At 49.7% G+C, this 19,839-nt stretch overlaps 1 pseudogene; it reads left to right on the top strand.

Moving 5' to 3' along the window:
* The first annotated feature begins 16,678 nt into the window (after positions 1–16,678).
* On the top strand, positions 16,679–18,302 carry LOC118003586 (annotated as a pseudogene).
* Positions 18,303–19,839: the final 1,537 nt, after the last annotated feature.

The following is a 19,839-nucleotide window of genomic DNA, read 5'->3' as shown; positions in this document are numbered from 1 at the left end:
CGGCCTTGGCAGGGCACACAGAGAACGGGGCCCAGGGGGAGATCCTGCTTCCTCTCCCAAACGGTCCCGGGCAGCGTGCCACCCTCTTGCGCCCCTCCTAGCCTGGCCACCGCAGTGGGGTGGGGGTTGGGGGGTAGGTAGAAAGGCCATGCAGCTGGGCTGGCTTCAGAGAAGGTGCCTGAAGAGCTCCTCTCCCTTAGAACTTGGGGTAAGAATTGGCCTTTTCAGGTTCTTTCTTTCTTTTTTATTTTTTTTAAGATTTTATTTATTTATTTGAGAGAGAGAATGAGATAGCGAGAGAGAGAGCATGAGAGGGGTAGGGTCAGAGGGAGAAGCAGACTCCCTGCTGAGCAGGGAGCCCGATATGGGACTCGATTCAGGGACTCCAGGATCATGACCTGAGCCAAAGGCAGTCGCTTAACCAACTGAGCCACCCAGGCGCCCTTTCAGGTTCTTTCTTAAAAGTGGCATCCCCGCCCACCCTGTGGGTAGCAGGCCCTTTAGAATCCCAGAAGGTCAGGGATGAGGAAGAACACGGAGGCTGAGCGCTTCCTGCCCATTGCCTCATTTAACCGTACTGCAGGCAGGCCCGCTCTGCCCTCACAGGACAGGAGGGGACTCTGATGATTGATGATTGCAGTTCACCTAGCCCAGGGGCTTCCTGCAGCTCTTCTACGATGTTTCTCTTCTTTTCTGAGAGAGAATGTGTGCGTGCGTGTGTGTGCGTGCGCACGCGCGTGCAAGGCAGGGGAGGAGCAGAGGGAGAGGGAGAGATTCTTTTTTAAAATTTTTTTTTTTTAAGATTTTATTTATTTATTTGAGAGAGAGAGACTGAGAGAAAGAGAGCATGAAAGGGGGGAGGGTCGGAGGGAGAAGCAGACTCCCTGCCGAGCAGGGAGCCCGATGTGGGACTTGATCCCAGGACTCCAGGATCATGACCTGAGCCGAAGGCAGTCGCTCAACCAACTGAGCCACCCAGACACCCGAGAGGGAGAGAATCTTAAGCAGGCTCCACACTCAGTGTGGAGCCCGATCTCACCACCCTGAGATCATGACCTGAGCCGAAATCAAGAGTCAGATGCCTAACCAACTGAGCCCCCCAGGCGCCCCTCTTCTGCAATATTTCTGAACCCCCAGGGCACATCTGGCAATGTCTGGAGACATTATTTTACTGTCACAACCGGGAGCGGGGGCGCTACTGGCATCTAGCGGGGAGAGGTCATGGATGTGGTTAAACATCCTACAGTGCCCACGACGGGCCCCCACAAGAAAGGACGATCCAGGCTAAAACATCAACAGTGCCACGGCTGAGAAACCCTGATCTAGAAAGATGTACTTGGACATACCAGACAGACAATGTCTGTCCCCAGTTAAGAACCCCTGGCCTCCCACCTGGTAGTTCATGGAAGAGGAGCGAAGAGAAGGCAGGGTGGATAAACGGCTTGTTTCAGGGTACCCAGCGAGATCCCCTGGCAACCAGTGCGGTGAGCTCAGCGCTTGCCCACAGCAGCAGCTCAGCAGGGATGAAAACCAAGAAAGGCCCGGGTTCTGGGCTAAAACGCCTCTCAAGGTTGTCCTGGACAAGATCCTCATCAATGTCTTCTTGAGGTCTGTTGGACCCCAGCCTCTCTGACCAGCCCCTTCTTGACTGCAGTGAGGGGGCCTGAGCCAGGCCCATGGTGGGGGTAGGCGGGGTGGGGGCTGCTTAAGGGACAAGGGAGACGGTGGGTTGAAGCCAACTTCACACGTCTAAGCCTGAGAGGCCATGGTGCTTGGAAAGGTATACCATGGTGGTGGGCACTGGAGGGCGGGGTCCAGGTGCTGGTGATGGGGTGGGCTGGTGCTACTTCCCCATGGCTATATCCCTGGGAGGCAGGTTGGGTATCTGTGGTGGGAAGCTCAGATGTTCTGACCTTACTTGACAGAGGACTTGAGGTCCTCGATTAGCTAAAAGCCCTTGTCTGGTGCCTGCTTCTGCAACTGGCCTTGGAGAGCCCACTGGGGTTATGTCTGCAGGGACCTCAGTTGCCTCCTCCCGTTCTCCATCCTGTCCGCCCTCTTCCTAGGAAGCAGAATTGCATAGGGTGAGGTATGCAGGCTCTACAGCTCCACTTCAGGGTTCATATCTGGCATGTACTTACTGGCTGTGTGTCCTTAGGCAAATTACTTAGCCTCTCTGTTCCTTCATCTGTTGAATGGACACCCCCCCCCCCCCCGCCATAGGGTTGGTGGGAGGATCAAATGAGGTAATTTTTTATAAAGCCTTTAGAAGGATGCCTGGCCTAGAACTACTCAATAAGTGTGAACGATTATTGGTATTGTTTCTATTAGGCTACTCATGCCCTCTAGAGTGGATGTGAACTAATAATAATCCAGGGCTCTTTTCTCTAGCATCTCCAGCTCTCTGCCGCCCTCTAGTGGACGCTGGCTGCATTGTCCTGAGCGGACACTTGGTGTGTCCACAGAGGTAATTTCTTCCTTCAGATTTCAAAGCAAATTTGCCATGTAAGGAAACCTTATGGTTGATTCCTGGATAGAGTCAGACAACTAATTTCTTCCCCTTCCTCCCAAATAGAAGTCACTTTTGGGTTGGTATTTCCATGTTGGTTTGATGGAGCTGCAGCACCCTGTTGTAGTGGAAAAGCTACAGGGGGGCAATTTTTCTTCTTGATAGCGATGTTAATTGATCATTTTCAGTTTTTACAGGTGTGATTACCTTTAACCCCAACACATTTCTGCAGACTTACTCATTCCACTGTTGAAGCCAAACATTATCACCCACACCCCAGCGTGGGGATAACCTGTCCGTTTTCTCAAGTTGTTTCTTCTTCGTCCAACAGTCTGCGTGGAACCTGGGGTACAGCAGAGACCGTGTCTGTTTTGCTCACAGCTCTATCTCTGGTGCCCATTACAGGGTCTGGCACATGTACCTGTCTGTGGAATGAGGAATGCACTCATGACAAACATGTGGCCTTGTGGCTCCCTGCCCCTCCTTCCTCCTATTGAAAAGGCCACCACAGAAGGGTGGGGGATCTACTGAGGCATTACAGGGGGCGGGCGGGCTCTGTGCTGAGCGCTAATGGACTCTGGGAGGAGACTTATTTAAAGGGAAAGATGAAGGCAAAGGGAAGGCATAGCTGTTGGTGAGAGGGGGCGAGGGCGTTGGAAAAGATCTGGACACCTACCTGGTTTGGCCGGAGGGAGGTCAGTTAGACCACGGGGAGGGGCAGCAAGAGTCCTGGATTCAGGCTGTCCCAGAGGCTCCCCAGGGGGGAGCCTGGAACTTGGTCTCCCGCCGCACACCTGTGCCTGGGGACAACATGGCCGACGCTTACCCCAGACGCCGCATCAGCTCTGTGGCTCACGCTCCGGCCGGAAAAGGAGAGCGCCACACCTGCGCCAGGTCTGCGCACCTTCCCCACGTATTCTTTATTCAGGTTTCCACGGCTCTCAGCTCCGCCCTTGGCCCCGCCCCTCACCCCCCAGCCAATCCGAGAGCCCCAGCAACCCCACGTCCAATGCGGAGCCTCCCGGCCCGAGCCCCGCCCCGCCGCTTCCACCTGCAGCCGCGGCGTGTAGACGCGCTCCGCTGCTGGGTCACCGGCACTTCTCCGCGGAGTCCTGGGCCTCCGCTCTGCTCTTGCGGGTGCTGGAAGGGACGGCGGCCCGGGTGCCTGTCCCGGGCCAAGCGTGTACCTGGCCAGGGCCCGCTCCCGGGATCGCCCTATCCGGAGGCGGCACCTTCTTCACGTGCGCGCCCCCCGTCCCCAGCCACAGTCCTCTCTGAGACCGTTTAACCTTTACGGCTAAAGCAGACTTTGTAGGTCCAGTAAGTCCACTCTGAGGTGGGTCCGGCTGCCCCGCCCCCTCCCTGGCCCCGTCGTAGGGCCGAGACAGCCCCTTTCTCCCTTAGTCCTCTGCCTCCCGAGCCCACCATCCTCTTAAACCCGCGCGGCCGATTGCCGTTGCTGTGGGCTTTGGCTCCACCTAGTGGCGCAATGTTTAACGTCCGAGGCCCAGACAGGCTGGGGCAAAAGCGGCGGCAGGTATGGGGGCGGATACCTGGATACACCCCAGTGACCTTGGAGTGAGCCCAAAGTGGCCTTTCTCTGCCTCGGCCCAGCCCCTCCCTCTGGTTCCGAGGGGAGGCTGGGGTGCTGGGGAGGTTCTTGCAAGCACAGATGCCCGTTCAGACCCCTCTGCCTCCAGAAGGCTTTCGTGACTTAACTCTCAGAGGAGTTGGTGCCCCTGAACTCCCATCCCTGGCTGACCTTGACACCAGCTGTTGCCACTGCTGTCCCAGGGTTCCCACAATCCCAAGAGATGCTTCCCTTCCCCTGAGTACTGGCATCCAGCCCCCTTCCCGCTTTACTCCCTGCCCTCATTCGGGCTTCTTCTCAGCCATTTGCTCTCCCCATCCCCTTGCTCGCCCTCCCTTCCTCCCTCCCTGCCTGGTCATCACCACCCCTCTGTGTGTCCAACTGTGAGTCTGTCTGTGTCGCTGTGTCAGCCTTTCCCGCCCTCCTGGTGGGGCACTGCCCTGGTGCCACAGAAAGCCTCTCCCAGCCCTCCAGCCGCTGTATCCACCCACCTCTGTTGTCCCCACATCGGTTTGCACAACTGCTGTGAAAATCAGGGGGAGTGGTCCCTTCTGGGGACCTTCAGAGTCCCCTCCTCAGGAGGGAAGAAGTGTCTGTGCCAACCTCTGAGGCCGGCTTGTCTCAGACTCTGTGCCCTCAGCAGCTCCTGCCACTGTTGCAGTAAAAATGTCCTTTCTTACATGATGGGACATGACAGGACATCGCTTCCCTCCCTGCTCTTAACTGGCCCCATTGTCTTCCCCATCTGCAGCCGGGCTCTGCCTCCCCAGCCCGGCAAGGGGATGTTTGTCCTTAGGCGTGTATGTGTGTGTGTGTGTGTGTGTGTGTGTGAAGGTGTGTATGCTTTGGGTGGAAGATAGGGAAGACCTACGGGTCCAGGTTACTTCTATGTTACCCATGAGAGGAACCCTTGGCCTGAGCCCCCGAAGGGGACCATGTGAATATTTGACAGCTGAAAGCAAATGATTGGCTCTAAAATAAGAACACTGCAAAATTGAAATCAATAAATTCTTAATCAAATGTCCGACTGTAACGTTATATCAACCTCATTAATTTTAAATTTAGGATTCATAAAATTTTCATTACATTTGAAGGAATGTGTGGGCTAGGTTTTACAAGAATTCCCAATTGTGATTTAAATCAGTTACTCCTAGCCAAATGGTTTCAAGAGCAAAATTATAAATATTCTTTCAAAAATTTTACAGCAGATTTTTAATATTTTAATATGTTTGCACTGATATGGGGTGAAGCTGTCAAAAATAAAGATGCCAGGGCTTACAGAGGTCCTAAAAACAGCTCTTTGTGTTAGGGTGAGGCAGGAGGCAGGAAATCAGTGAGGATGAGGGGGTGGGGTTGGTGATGGGGCACAGGAAAGTCTCAGGGGACAGGGTGGGGACAGGGATGGTGAAGGGGAGGGGGAAGAATAGTGTCCTTTTGCTTCTTCGGGGAGTACTACTCAACCCCTCAAGTTGGGGTGTAGAAGCTCCTCTGGATGTACAGGGGTCTGGGTCTTATTGAAGCAGGGAGGGACCACAGGGTTGCTGAGTGAAGGCGGGTTCAGGCTTGCTCTCCCCCATAGGAAGTCCATATAGGGGCTTGGCCCAAGGGGAGCAAATTCTTATAGGAGGGCTGCGATGGGAGGCATCTGGGGCCAGCCCTCAGAGGTGCCTTTTGCAGGGACCCCCAAACTGGGAACGCTCCTTTGCTAAGGGCTCTGGGCCCTTGGCATCCAGGTCCCATCTTCTCCCCTCCCCCACCCGACTTTACTTCCATCCCAAAAGTTCTGTCAACTCAGTCTCATATTTTCCTTCATTTCACTCTCTCTGGCTAGAAGGAATAGACCAGGGTCCATTAAAAGTTCCCCAACTGGGATCCCCTTTCCTCCAGGACACAAGCACTCAGGCTTTATAAACCCTGGTTATGTAATAGCCAGCCTGGGTGGGGAGGACAGATGTCATTTCTTCCTGGGAAGGTGTCACCACTGGCAAATGGCCACATGACTTCCTGGCAGTCTGCCCCAGTCTGGAGTTGGGCATGTGAAAAGAAACAAGGAAAGAATCAGAATTTTCCTGTATGGTGTTTATATCCTAAACTAATAAGGGGGTGGCGGGGGGTGGGCATTAAATGTGGGGAAGTTAGCTAGGCTACTCTGAGAACCCACACGTTTTCTGAGTGCCTCATTTTCTTCATCCTTGCAACAATCCTGAAGAGCAGGTGTGATGCCCTATTTTAAAGTCTCTGGTCTGCCCAGTATTCTCTGCCTTTGGATACTGTCTTTCCCCCATCCTGTGTGGTTCCCCAGAGGCTGCTGGCCCCTGGCTGTAGGGCTGGGTACCTGTCAACTCTGTATTGGACTGAAGGCTGGCCAGTCAGAGTTCCTCTGTGAGATCTGCGGATGTTGGAAGGTGGGGTGGAGGGACACTCCCTCCACCCTGAAAGGATGAGCTTCTGGGACCATGGAGTCTGGAGTGGCCTGGCTTCTTTTTTTTTTTTTTTTTAATTTTTATTGTTATGTTAATCACCATACATTACATCATTAGTTTTAGATGTAGTGTTCCATGATTCATTGTTTGTGCATAACACCCAGTGCTCCATACAGAATGTGCCCTCCTCAATACCCATCACCGGGCTAACCCATCCTCCCACCCCCTCCCCTCTAGAACCCTCAGTTTGTTTTTCAGAGTCCATCATCTCTCATGGTTCGTCTCCCCCTCCGATTTCCCCCCCTTCATTCTTCCCCTCCTGCTATCTTCTTCTTTTTTTTTTCTTAACATATATTGCATTATTTGTTTCAGAGGTACAGATCTGAGATTCAACAGTCTTGCACAATTCACAGTGCTTACCAGAGCGCATACCCTCTCCAGTGTCTATCATCCAGCCACCCCATCCCTCCCACCCCACCCCCCACTCCAGCAACCCTCAGTTTGTTTCCTGAGGTTAAGAATTCCTCATATCAGTGAGGTCAAATGATACATGTCTTTCTCTGTTTGACTTATTTCGCTCAGCATAATACCCTCCAGTTCCATCCACGTCATTGCAAATGGCAAGATCTCATTCCTTTTGATGGCTGCATAATATTCCATAGTATATATATACCACATCTTCTGTATCCATTCATCTTTTGATGGACATCTTGGCTCTTTCCACAGTTTGGCTATTGTGGACACTGCTGCTATAAACATCGGGGTGCACGTACCCCTTCGGATCCCTACTTTTGTATCTTTGGGATAAATACCCAGTAGTGCAATGGCTGATTCGTATGGTAGCTCTATTTTCAACTTTTTGAGGAACCTCCATACTGTTTTCCAGAGTGGCTGCACCAGCTTGCATTCCCACCAACAGTGTAGGAGGGTTCCCCTTTCTCCACATCCCCGCCGACACCTGTCATTTCCTGACTTATTAATTTTAGCCATTCTGACTGGTGTGAGGTGGTATCTCATTGAGGTTTTGATTTGGATTTCCCTGATGCCAAGTGATGTTGAGCACTTTTTCATGTGTCTGTTGGTAGAGTGACCTGGCTTCTTTCTTGCCGTGTGCAGAGGACTGCGGGAACGTGCAGCCTACGAGCAAGAAAGGAGAAGCAAGAGACGGGGAGAGTGACAGAGTGTGCGAGCCTTGGAACAGTATTCGATCGCCAGCTTTTAGCCTGACTTTTCAAATTTATGTCAATGAATTTTTATTTATTTATGTATTTATTTTTGTTTCAGCCGATTTGAGCTGGGTTTTTGCCCTTTGCCCCTGCAGGAGTTCTGGCTGATATTATTCTACAACACGAAGCTCTTCTCTCCTGGAAAGGAAGGGGCAACTGGGATAGTTGTAGTTCTTGATGGAAAGCAACAGAAACCCAGCTGGAGTTAGGTGATGCAGACTGAGGGTTTACCAGAAGGACAGACATGCAGCTGGGCCTCTGGGGGCTCTGGGAACAGGAGCAAAGTCCCGGCTGTGACTCGTGTGCTTTGTGGTGCTCTTCTCTGAGTTGCTCTGGCTCTGGCTTCCTTCTCTCTATTGGCTTTTTCCCTCTGGGTGGACAGAACATGGCCTTACATCTCAGCATTTGGTCACCACAGAAGGACTGATGATGTCTCCTCACATGAATTTCAGAAGGTTCTGGAAGGGACCATGAATGGTCCAGTCTGGGTCAACTGATACTCAGGTAGAACTGCCATCTGTGGCCAGAGGGGAGGGTTACTTGCGACCCACCTCTGTGTTTTGAGGGTCTTTCCCAGAGAAGAGGGGCTTATCATGGGACAGAGAAATCCCTTACAGAGTGTCTACCACAGGAATGAAAGTACTGTGTCAGGCACTGTACTAGGGGCTTTCTGGGGTCCCAGGTACATTCCTGCCCCCTGAAAATTTTGTAGGGATTGAACAATAGAGCCAGATGTCAGACAGGGTCAGATTCTCAGCTTCATTCTTGGCGAAACCAGATGGAAGGACTAGGCTCCCTTACCATTCTTTTCTGACTTAGCCTAACTTACTGCAGCTAAGACTGCTAGCTGGCCATGTTGTCAGCAAAGTGAAAACTGCCTTTCCCAGTCTCCCTGTAGCTAGGTGCACGCACGTAGTCGAGTTCTGCCAATGAGACGTAACTGGGCCTGTGTGACACCTTGAGGAAGGCCCCTTCAGTGGAGCTCCTCAGCAGGGAGGGCCCTTTTTGTGTTCTTTAGCTCTTCTTTCTTCTTGCCAGTGGCACGGTTAGAGTTCCAGCAGCATCTCGGGCTGGGATGCGGCCAAGGAGATGCAAGCCAGGTACTGACATGCGTGGAGCAGGAAGACAGAGCTTGGGTTTCAATAGGGCTGATACACTAGCTCCAGACTGTCCAGCTCTGAGCTCCCTTTCAGTTGGAGAGAATAGGCTCCTATCCTGGGTAGCCTGTACTTTGGATTTGCTGTTTATCCATCTGAATCTGATCCCAGTCAATCTAATCACTATCTCGGTCACAGGCAACATTCTAGATGGATCCAAGCATCTACCAGCTCCACTCTGAGAACGACAGGGTAGTTACAGAATGCAGGAGGCAAGAGGAGGAGGAGGGACATCCCTTTGTAAGCACTGGCCAACCCTCCTGAGAGAGCCAGGAAGGACTCAGGCATGCCCGCTCACTAGTCCAGCCTCATCCATCAGAGAAATAAAACCCCTTTCCATTGTGAAGGGCTTGGTGAGGGTGGATCCTGACTGTGATCACTTTTGAGAGGACGAAAGCTTCAGTTTGGGCACTGGCAAGAACAGAGAGAGGGGGAGGAAAAATTATATATGTACATTTATTTATTTAAAGATTTATTTATTTATTTTTGAGAGAGAAAGAGCGTGAGGAGGGCCAGAGGGAGAAAGAATCCCAAGCTGACTCCATGCTGAATGTGGAGCCCAACATGGGGCTCAATCTCACGACCTTGAGATCACAACCTCAGCCAAAACCAAGAGTTGCACGCTCAACTGATTATACCACCCAGGTGTCTCTAGGTATGTATATATTATGTGTATAGATAGATAGATAGATGAAAAAACAGGATATGATTCCATTATTTCCTGCAATAGTCCAGTGAGGTGGGTGCTAATTTTTCCACGAGCAGATGAGGAGCCTGAGCATTTGTCGAGGGCCCCACAGCTAGTAGGGGGTAGATATGAAACTTGACCACATATTTGTCAGATTCTTAAAATTGTTGATGCTTTTTCCACTGCATGTGGGTATTTGTCTGAGTTGGGGGTGGAAGGCTTAGGAAAGCATATCCAGAACGACTTTTTGTAGTATGGAGGGTGTTAGGACCCATTAAAGCCTGAGTGCACGAATCTGGTCTCATTTCTGGGACCCAACTCATGTGTCTCCTGGACTTTGGTTTGATCTCAAAAATCTGACATTTGAGCATTCTCTCTGGGAAACAAAATGAGAACATGCCAGATGTGTAACTGTCTTAGAGTGTGTTCTTTTTTTAAAGATTTTATTTATTTGACAGAGAGAGACACAGTGAGAGAGGTTTGGAACACAAGCAAGGGGAGTGGGAGAGGGAGAAGCAGGCTTTCCGCGGAGCAGGGAGCCTGATGCGGGGCTCGATCCCAGGACCCTGAGATCATGACCTGAGCCGAAGGCAGATGCTTAACGGCTGAGCCACCCAGGCGCCCCTTAGAGTGTGTTCTAAACTGAGTCTCCTCATCAGATGGAGGGCACGACTACATTGCTTGTCACTTAGGTAAGAGCCTGCTGGCCCCTCTGCTCAGGACAGCCTCAAGAGCGGGTGGACCGTGTCCTGGCTCCCCCCAGGCAGTGGGGGCGCTTGCCCTTATAATCCACCATGGGTGATTAGACCATGTGACTCGGTGCTATCTTCTTCATTTCTAAGGGGATCAGAAGATATTTGATTCCAAGCAGCAGAAATCCCAACTCAAACTGGCTGAAACTAAAGAGGATTCATCAGCTTATGTACTGGAAGGTCTCAAAGAAGGCCTGGTTTAGGACTGCTTTAATCCAATATCTCTACAGAAGCATCGAGGGCCTGGTTTTTTTACATCTTTCTAAAAACTGGCTCCCCTTTGTAATTGCCCCAAATCCCTGGGGCTGTAAGCTTCCTCAGTGCAGATGAAGATATGTCCACAAATTCTTTGACACCTCCTTTAAAAGTTGGAGCCAAATTCCCTGCTCCTTGAGTGTTCTTCCAAGTGATGGCACAGCTTCAGAGACGAGGGCATGAAAGAGAATGCGGCTTTCTGCTTGTTCTTGCTCGGATCACTTGCTCTGAGGAAAATCAGCTGCCATGTTATAAGGATGGTCAGGCAGCCTTGGAAGAGGCCCATGAGGTGAAACACTGAGGCCTCCAACCAACAGCCAGGGAGAACTGAGTCACCTGCAGGCAGCCACTGAAAGGTCTGGAAGTCGGGCCCCTTTAATCCAGTGAGCTTGGGAGTTGGTTTCCAGGGCCAGCCAGACCTCAGGTGACAGCAGCGCCTCATGAGAAGCCATGAGCTAGAGCCTCCCAGCAAAGCTGCCCCTGGATTCCTGACCCTAGAAACTGAGGTAAGGCACATTTGTTGTTTTAAGCCACTGTTTTGGAATAATTTGTTAAGCAGCAATATTCAGTGTGTCCAGGGAAAATGATGTGCTTCTAGAAGCTCTTCCAGAAAAGTGAAGAAGCCTCTGTCCCAGAAGCCTCCGCAAACCCTTCCTCTTGTCTCATTGGCCCAGACTTATTACAGGCCTCTCCTTCAACCAACAACTGGCCAGAGGGGCGGGATGAGGCTAATAACCTTGGCCTGGGCCAATCCCCGGGGTCAGTGCCCTGAGGCACATGGGCTGAGGGGCAGGTGTGGAGGGAGGCCTGACTAAATTTGGGGTGCTGCACAGAAGAGGACCACAGGTCTTCCATGCCGGGCCAAGCAGAGCTCCTCCCAGGGAGGAAGAAGTTTGGGCCGGGGGGGGGGGGGGGTGGCGCTTAAAACCAAGTGCTTGGCTTTCAGTCAGGAATTTATGAATTTTACCTTGGTTCTGTGATTCTGTGAAGGAAAACAAGTTGACTGCTTTTCTCTGGGGAAGCTCATTGCCCCAGTACTGCCTGTGAGACATGGCCTTCCCCCGCTGATGTCATTCCAGGCTCGAGGTCAGCAGTGAGGCAAAACAGCTCCCTCCAAACTCTCTTTATCAGAAGGTCTGTGCCTGGAAGGGCCAGTGGTCACACTTCCAGCGAGAGCAATAATCACTCTGGAGAAGTGCAAATATACATGTATATCTATTTTTCCCCCCTAAAAAACCGCTGCTTTAAATTTTTTGGAAATGGTCCAACACTATTTAAATCCTGGGTCAGGTGGCTGTGTGGGGACAACCTTCACTATGGGTGAATCTGTGGGCTGATAAACACAATAGAAGGGGTCAAGAGGATGTCAGCCTGTGTGTGTGTGTGTGTGTGTGTGTGACAGCTTTATTGAGCTCTGATTCACATGCCACACAATTCATCCATTTAAACTGTACAATTCAATATTTTTTAGTACATTCATAGACAACAATCACCACAATCAATTCTAGAATATTTTCATGTTCATCATTCCAAAAAGAAACTCCATACCTTTTATTTAATATTATTTTTGGTATTTTTAAAAAGATTTATTTATTTATTTGAGAGAGAGAGAGCACAAGAGGGGGAAGGGACAGGTGAGGGGGAGAGAATCTCAAGCAGACTCCCCACTGAGCGTGGGGTTTGATCCCACGACCCCAAGATCATGACCTGAGCCAAAATCAAGAGTAGGACACCCAACCGACTGAGGCACCAAGACACCCTAAAACTCCATACCTTTTAGATATCATCCCCTCAGCCCTAAGCAACCGCCACTCTACTTTTTGTTTCTTATAGATGTGTTTTATTGCCAGCAGACAAGAGTCTGAAAAAAATGGAGATAAATCATTTTGTCCAATGTGAAACATAAGGTATAGTGTGGATTATTGTCATGAAATGTTCTCCACGGCATGTGTGTGCTTTCTGACATATACACTTTTATCAAGTGAGCTGTAGTTTTGTCAAAAGTCTATTATGATTGATCTTTGTTGTCTGGGAAGGTGTTGGGTGTAGGAAGGATGTGTAGGGGGCTTACCTTGGCTGGGGTGGGTTTGGGGGCATGGTGTCGTGGTGGAGGTTGTGGAGACAGACCAGAGAGCTTGGTGTGGACAGGGAGAAGTTGACTTCCCAGTCTGGGTGGTGACCTGATTTGCCAAGATCTTGGAGTGAGTCCAGAGTGGCCTGACCACAGATCTCACTCAAGGGACCCAGGGCTCCTTCTGAGTCAGCCATGTTGAATCTTGGCTCCAGATCAGGGCCAGCTGAGGAAGGATGACGAGGATTGGGGTTCAAGGTTAAATTCCTTTGTTTCAAGTTTCTTCAAGGCCTGGGGGATGAAGGTCTTCTCATTCCTCCTCTTCCTCCTCTGGACTTCCCATCTATCATCAGCCAGGTGCCTACGCACTGCAAGTCTGCAGCGATTGCTGGGTTGGCCTCATACAGGACAGGCTGTGGGGAGGAAATGGCTAGGCCTCTCCAAATGGCCACTCTTGATTTGGGCCTCTGTGGCTCTTTGGGTCTCAAGGCCTGGCTTCAGGCCTGCCTCTGTTCCTGCTTTGCTCTAGTGACTCAGGGCAGATCTCTGCCCCTTTCGGGATCTCAGTATTCTCATCTATATAATGGGAGACCGAATAAGTGATACCCAAGGGCCTTTCCATGTCTCTCAGCCTGTGAGAACTAGCTCAGTTTAGGGGAATTGGTCATTGGCTTATAGTATGCAGAGTGTTCATTATTTGTCCTCCTTTGGTGCCCTCAGGCCTTCTCAACAGCATGGCAAGGGGACTGAGAGCCGAGGCCTGGGAGAGGGACCACCTGGGACTTTTTTTTTTTTAACTAGGCTCCACACCCAACATGGGGCTTGAACTTACCATCATGAGATCAAGAGTCGCATGCTCCACTGACTGAGCCAGCCAGGAGCCCCAAGGGACCACCTTGATTTTAATCCTAGATCTGTCACTGGTTAGTTCTGTGACTTCAGGCAAAATGCCCATCCTGTCTACACCTTGGTTTCCTCATTTCTGAAACAGGGAAAGTATTAGGACCTACCTCATGGCAGGGTGACGATTAAGTGGAATAATGCATGTACAGTCTCTTGCACATAGGAAATGTCCATTCTGTTCTAGGATGTGGACATGGAAAGTCATGGGGCTTGCCCAGCGACAGAAATGGAAAACCAGGATCTTCTCAATGTTCCTAAATCCAGATGCTTGGGAGGCAGGTGGCCTGGAGCGCACTTCTCTACTTCTGTTGGGTGCTGGTCTGGTTTGCCCCATTTTGGCAGTGTGTTGAAGGGGGCTGGGGGGATTCTAGAGCAGTAGGCCAGGAGGCTGGCCTGAGCGAGGGATGCGGGTGGCCTGTGGACTGAGCTTCAGACATTGGACAAGGCCGTATCCTGCTCACTGGGGGCCAAGTTCTTCACTCTTATCGGGGTGCAGTGTGTTGAGGGCGGGGCCCCAGCTGGAGACACAATGCCCATTTTCCTTCTGTTTCTCCCCTCCCTCATCCCGAGCCCTGCTCATCATTGCCAGGCATGGTGTGACCCAGAAAGAACTTTTTGTGGAGCTGATTGCCCTCCTGTCCCTGCTGGCCTTGCCCCCACTCCCTCAGTCCCTTTCCACCCAGGCTCTGGGCCTGCTCACGTGCTCTCCTGGCCCTGTCTCCTACCTGGCCTCTCCTTCTCCCTGCACAGGCCCCTCTGATTTTGCCCAGGAAGATGGAAATAAAAGGCATCCTGACTCGACCTGTCTGCCCCATCTGGGTACTGTCCAGTTTCCTTCCCCCCATCCCCGTGTCCTCCTGGGGGAAGTCCACAGCCAGGATCCATGGAGTGCAAGATCTGTGCACAGGGTTCCAAGGACAGTGTCCTCCGACTTCCAGGGACCTCTTGGATAACTCATTGCGCAGAGGTGAACTCTCAGAGAAGATGCATCAGTGTCTCAGGACCTCCAACTTGTAAGAGGCCGGTTTCCTTCCCAGGCCGTGATCTAAGTCCTGTTCCGTGTCTCGTTTCTTCTATGGAATTGCTCCTTCGACAGCTGCCTTGGGGAGGAGGGCGTGGGCAAGAGACCAGCTGGCTGTTGCTGGTGCCCTCAGCCTTGGTGGAGCAGTTCAGTGCGCAGAACACAGACGGCACAGAAGCTTATGAGAGTGAGAAGGGCCAATGCCGGCTGACCCAGTGCCACAGCCTCTCCCTTGGAGGCTTTCAGAAGCTTATCTGCTCTCCTCTTGAAATTTGGCCCTCTCCTGGTCCTCGCCAGCCCCTGTAAGTGCTCCTTCTTTGTCCTTGAAGGAGTCTCATCTTCTCCCGCTCCCACCTGTGGGGCCCACTGAGCCCCAGCCTACAAATCCTGCTTCATCCTTCCCCTCAGAGGCCAGAAGCCTCCTAGCGTCCTCAATTTCAGGCTGCTTCCCTGGACTGTGCCCTCCCCAAGGCCAGAGCCCATGTGTCCCTCCCCTCTATGCCATCCCCTAGCCCAGTGCCTAGAATAGAGATGAAAAAGGCTGCGGGTGTGGGAATAAATCAATACACCTGTCCCCCCACCCCTTGGTTGTTACCCAGCATGGTCTGGCTCTTCCTGACCACCCAAGGTGACCTCAGAGCCTTAGAGTTTTGAACATAAAAGAATGAGGCAGAGATAAGCACAATCATAGAATGTGATGTGGCTTTTCCAAGAGATAGTTCAGGAGCATTTCATAATAAGAAAAACGCTTATGACAATTCGGGTGAAAACGCAGTAGTGCACAGAACTGCATGAACCCGATGACCTTGGCTGTGTGCACAGACCGCCTGAAGGGCTTCGGGTCAACATGGTGAGGTCTGCTCTCTGGATTCATTGAACCAGGAAGGCTCTTGCCCTGGGGACGTTAGCCATAGCGAGGCAAGTGAGGGGTCCCATACTGAAAATGTAGATTGTTCCTCAGGGGAGATGAGCAGCCGACGTGAAAAGTCAGGTAGCTGCTGACCTTGGAGATCTGTCAGAGTCCTCCCTGATGAAACCCTGCACTGCCCCCACAGCCGGACAAGTCCCGCCAACATGCTCCAAGCTGGCCAGCCTCTTGGGTTCTGACTCCTAAATTTGGCAGGATGTCTAGTGGACTGCCCCAAATCTGTAGACACTTATGGAAACTTCTAACATGAAAGGCAGGAACCAAAACAAACAGAAAAAGGAACTCAGAGGAACAGGGACAACATAGAGAGCAAAAGAAAACAAGCAAAACCACCCAAAGAACCCAAACAACTAAATAACTGTGTGATTAATATCTTGGAGAATTTTAAGGAGCCATTGTGTCTATATTGTGTCCATATCCAGATACAGGAAGGGGCCTGAGGAAATTAAAAAAAGAAAACCGTGGAAATAAAAATTGCAATAGGTTGGAAGCGGAAGTAGGGAATCTCTCAGTAGGTGGGATGAGAAGACAATGTAATACGGGAGATAAAGAAAAAAATCAGTACCAGATAGAGCCAGGAGATTCCTAGATGAAAAATAAGAGTTCCAGAAATAGAGAAAAGAGGAAGTGGAGGGAGAAATTATGAAATAAATTATACAAAAAAGTGTCCAGAAATTTGAGGACTTGGGTTTCCAGATGAGAAGGGCTTACCAAGTCCCCAGCCCAAGAACTGATATGGCAAGTTGGCACTGTGACATCTGAAGCAGCCAAAAGGCAGAGCAGGTCCTAAGAGTGACTGGAGGTGGGGGGAAAAGGACAAATGCAAGGAAGGGTTCAGGAATCAGAAAGCCTTTGGATTTCTCAACAGAAGTTCCACAAAGTGGAAGACCATGGAGCTATGCTTTCAAATATTATTATTATTTTTATTAATCAAAAATGATTCCCAACCTAGGGGCGCCTGGATGGCTCAGTCGGTTGAGCATCTGACTCTTTGCTTTGGCTCAGGTCATGCTGTCACAATTGTGAGATCGAGCCCGGAGTCAGGCTCTGCACTCAGTGGGGAGTCTGCTTGAGATTCTCTCTCCCTCTGCCCCTACCCCCACCCCTCCCTCTCAGATAAATAAATAAATCTTTAAAAAAATTATTCCTGACGGATGCCTAGAAGCAAACACCATGTGAAGGCTGGGGATAAGAGTGGCAGCTGAGGAAAGAAAGGCCTGAAACGGAAAGCGACTGCCGAAGAACCTCAGGAGGCTGCAGTCGCTGAGGATGGAGCAATGGAAAGCGGGGTCCAACCCCCGAAAGCGGCCACCTTCCCCCCGGGCTTCAGCATTTTGGAAATTAAGAACAAAAAAGGCGACACTTAATGTCCAAGTGGTGGAAACAGTGTAAGAAAAAGCTGGCAAGTAAGAAAAAACTTAGGAGAGAGAAGCTCTTGGCGATAAGGCTCCACCAAAGCCTATTCCAAAGACCATTGACAACCAGAGAGTATATGATGAGACTGCAGTAGACCCTAATGATGAAGAGGTTGCTTATGATGAAGCTACAGATGAATTTGCTTCTTACTTCAACAAACTTCTCCTAAGATTCTCATCACAACATCAGATAGACCTCATGGGAGAACAGTACAACTCTGTGAACAGCTCTCCACAGTTATACCAAACTCACATGTTTATTACAGAAGAGGACTGGCTCTGAAAAAAATTATTCCACAGCGCATTTCAAGAGATTTCACAGATCTGATCGTTATTAATGAAGATCGTAAAACACCAAATGGATTAATTCTAAGTCACTTGCCATTTTAAAATGACCAGTGTTTGTTTGTGTAAAGAAATTAAGAGAAGAGGCAAGGACCCTACAGAACACATACCTGAAATAATTTTGAATAACTTTACAATAAGACTGAGTCATTCTGTTGGACATATGTTTGCATCTCTCTTTCCCTATAATCCTGTTTATTGGGAGGCAAGTTGCCACATTCCACGATCAATGGGACTATATCTCCCTCAGATTTCATAGGTATATACTCAAGAGTAAAAAGAAAGTGGGAATTCAGGAACTTGGACCACGTTTTATTTTTTTATTTTATTTATTTTATTTTATTATTATTATTTTTTTTTTGCAGAAAAGTATCCCTTTGTCACATTTTTTTTTAAATTTTATTATGTTATGTTGGTCACCATACAATACATCATTGGTTTTTGATATGGTGATCCACGATCCATTGTTTTCGTATAACACCCAGTGCTCCATGCAGTACGTGCCCTCCTTTATACCCATCACCGGGCTAACCCATCGCCCCACCCCCCTCCCCTCTAAAACCCTCAGTTTGTTTCTCAGAGTCCATAGTCTCTCATGGTTCATCTCTCCCTCCAATTCCCCCCTGCATTTTTCCCTTCCTTCTCCTAATGTCCTCCATGTTATTCCTTATGTTCCACAAATAAGTGAAACCATATGATAATTGACTTTCTCTGCTTGACTTATTTCACTTAGCATAATCTCCTCCAGTCCCATCCATGTTGATGTAAAAGTTGGGTATTCATCTTTTCTGATGGCTGAGTAATATTCTGTTGTATACATGGACCACATCTTCTTTATCCATTCATCTGTTGAAGGGCATCTCGGCTCTTTCCACAGTTTGGCTATTGCGGTGGACCACGTTTTACCTTAAAATTAAGATCTCTTCAGAAAGGAAACTTTGATTCTAAATATGGAGAATATGAATGGGTCCATAAGCCCCGGGAAATGGACACAAGTAGAAGAAAATTCCACTTATAAAATACTGAAGGAATAGTATTGAATTGTGCTAAACAGGCCTATCCTGGATTTATGATAGAAGACCCTTTTCAAAATGTCATTTACTGGTTTCATAAACCTTTTCATGTTTGGATAAAATATCAAGTGCCATGAATTACCATTCATGGTATCATCTATTTGTATGTAGCACATACAAATAAAAGTCATTTTGGTGAAAAAAAAAATTATTCCCAACCTAGAATTCCTCTCCAGCTGGACTCTCAATCTGTGAGGGCAGAATAAAGAAACTGTTAGGCAAGCAAGGTCTTAACATTTTACCTTTCATGCACTCTTTCTTTTTCTTAGAGAGAGGGAGAGAGCATGTGTGGCCGGGGAGCGGGGGGTGCGGGAGGCAGAGGGAGAGGTCCCTGGATGGCAGATGTCATTGCTCAGAGATAAGCAGCGTGGATGGGGGAAAGCGAGCACGTGTCAGGCCCCAGGAGGGATGCTCCCAAGAAGAAGCAGAGATGGATGGGAACCCAATGAGTTTGATTATGTTGAGAAGAGAGTTCGATCCCCCTCTGGGAAGTGGCATCAAGGGTCAGGAGGGCTGGAGCAGAGGGTTGCCATTTTTCCTTATAAGCTTAGTAGTAATGTGATGGTCAGTTGGAGATGTTAGCTTAGCTAGGCTCCAGTCCTGTTATTCAAGCACTGAGCTGGGTGTTGCTGTGAAGGCAGTTTGTAGATGTGACTCGAATCCGTAGTCAGTTGACTTGATTGAAGTAAAGAAGATTATCCCAGACAATCTGGGTGGGTCTGATTCAAGCAGTCGAAGGGCCTTAGGAGCAGAGCTGAGATTCCCCCAAAGGAGAAGAAATTGCACCCGTGGGCTGCGGCTTCCACTGGCGCCCAGCATCCAGCCTACCCTCTGACAGGCACCGGGGGACTTCACACTCGCCCAGCCGGCCCCACGTTGCACGAGCCGATCCCGCAGCACCTCCCTCTAGTTCTGCTTCTCTGGTTGAACCCGGACTCATACATCTGCTAATTGAATTTTTAAACCACGCTATGGATTATTTGGATAAATGAAGGAAAAATAAATACAATTTCAAACCCTCAGAAAAAGAAAGAAGAAAACAGAAAAGAATTAACTTGAAAAGCACTGGAAGGAAATACAGGAACATGTTTTTAACCAGGGTTTGTGTTTATCTGAAGGTGGTGGGGTCACAGGCATTACAGTTGGTGGTCCCCATAACACACCTTCGGCCCCCCTCTTTCCAGGGAACACAACTGTGCCATGAGACTTTCTCTCTTTGGTTCCCAGAATGTCCGCTTGATGAGTTCAAGCCTGTATGGGGCATAAATTAAAAGTAGAATGGTTCAAAATGTTCCAACTTGGCCATATTAATTTAGGTGCAGATGACTGAAATGTAGGAGTGTGACAGATTTTTAGCAATATAATTATTTACTCTTGTATCATTCAGAGTTCCTCGTCATCGAGAACAGAGTTCACTCCAGCTAATATTTCCCAGGAAGGGTTTATCGGGAGACACTATAGAGTTCACAAAATCTCTGGGAG

The sequence above is a fragment of the Mirounga leonina genome, unplaced genomic scaffold, assembly GCF_011800145.1.
Source record: "Mirounga leonina isolate KUSES-001 unplaced genomic scaffold, KU_Mleo_1.0 Mir_91, whole genome shotgun sequence".
Taxonomy (NCBI): domain Eukaryota; kingdom Metazoa; phylum Chordata; class Mammalia; order Carnivora; family Phocidae; genus Mirounga; species Mirounga leonina.
This window is presented reverse-complemented; position numbering and strand designations above follow the sequence as displayed.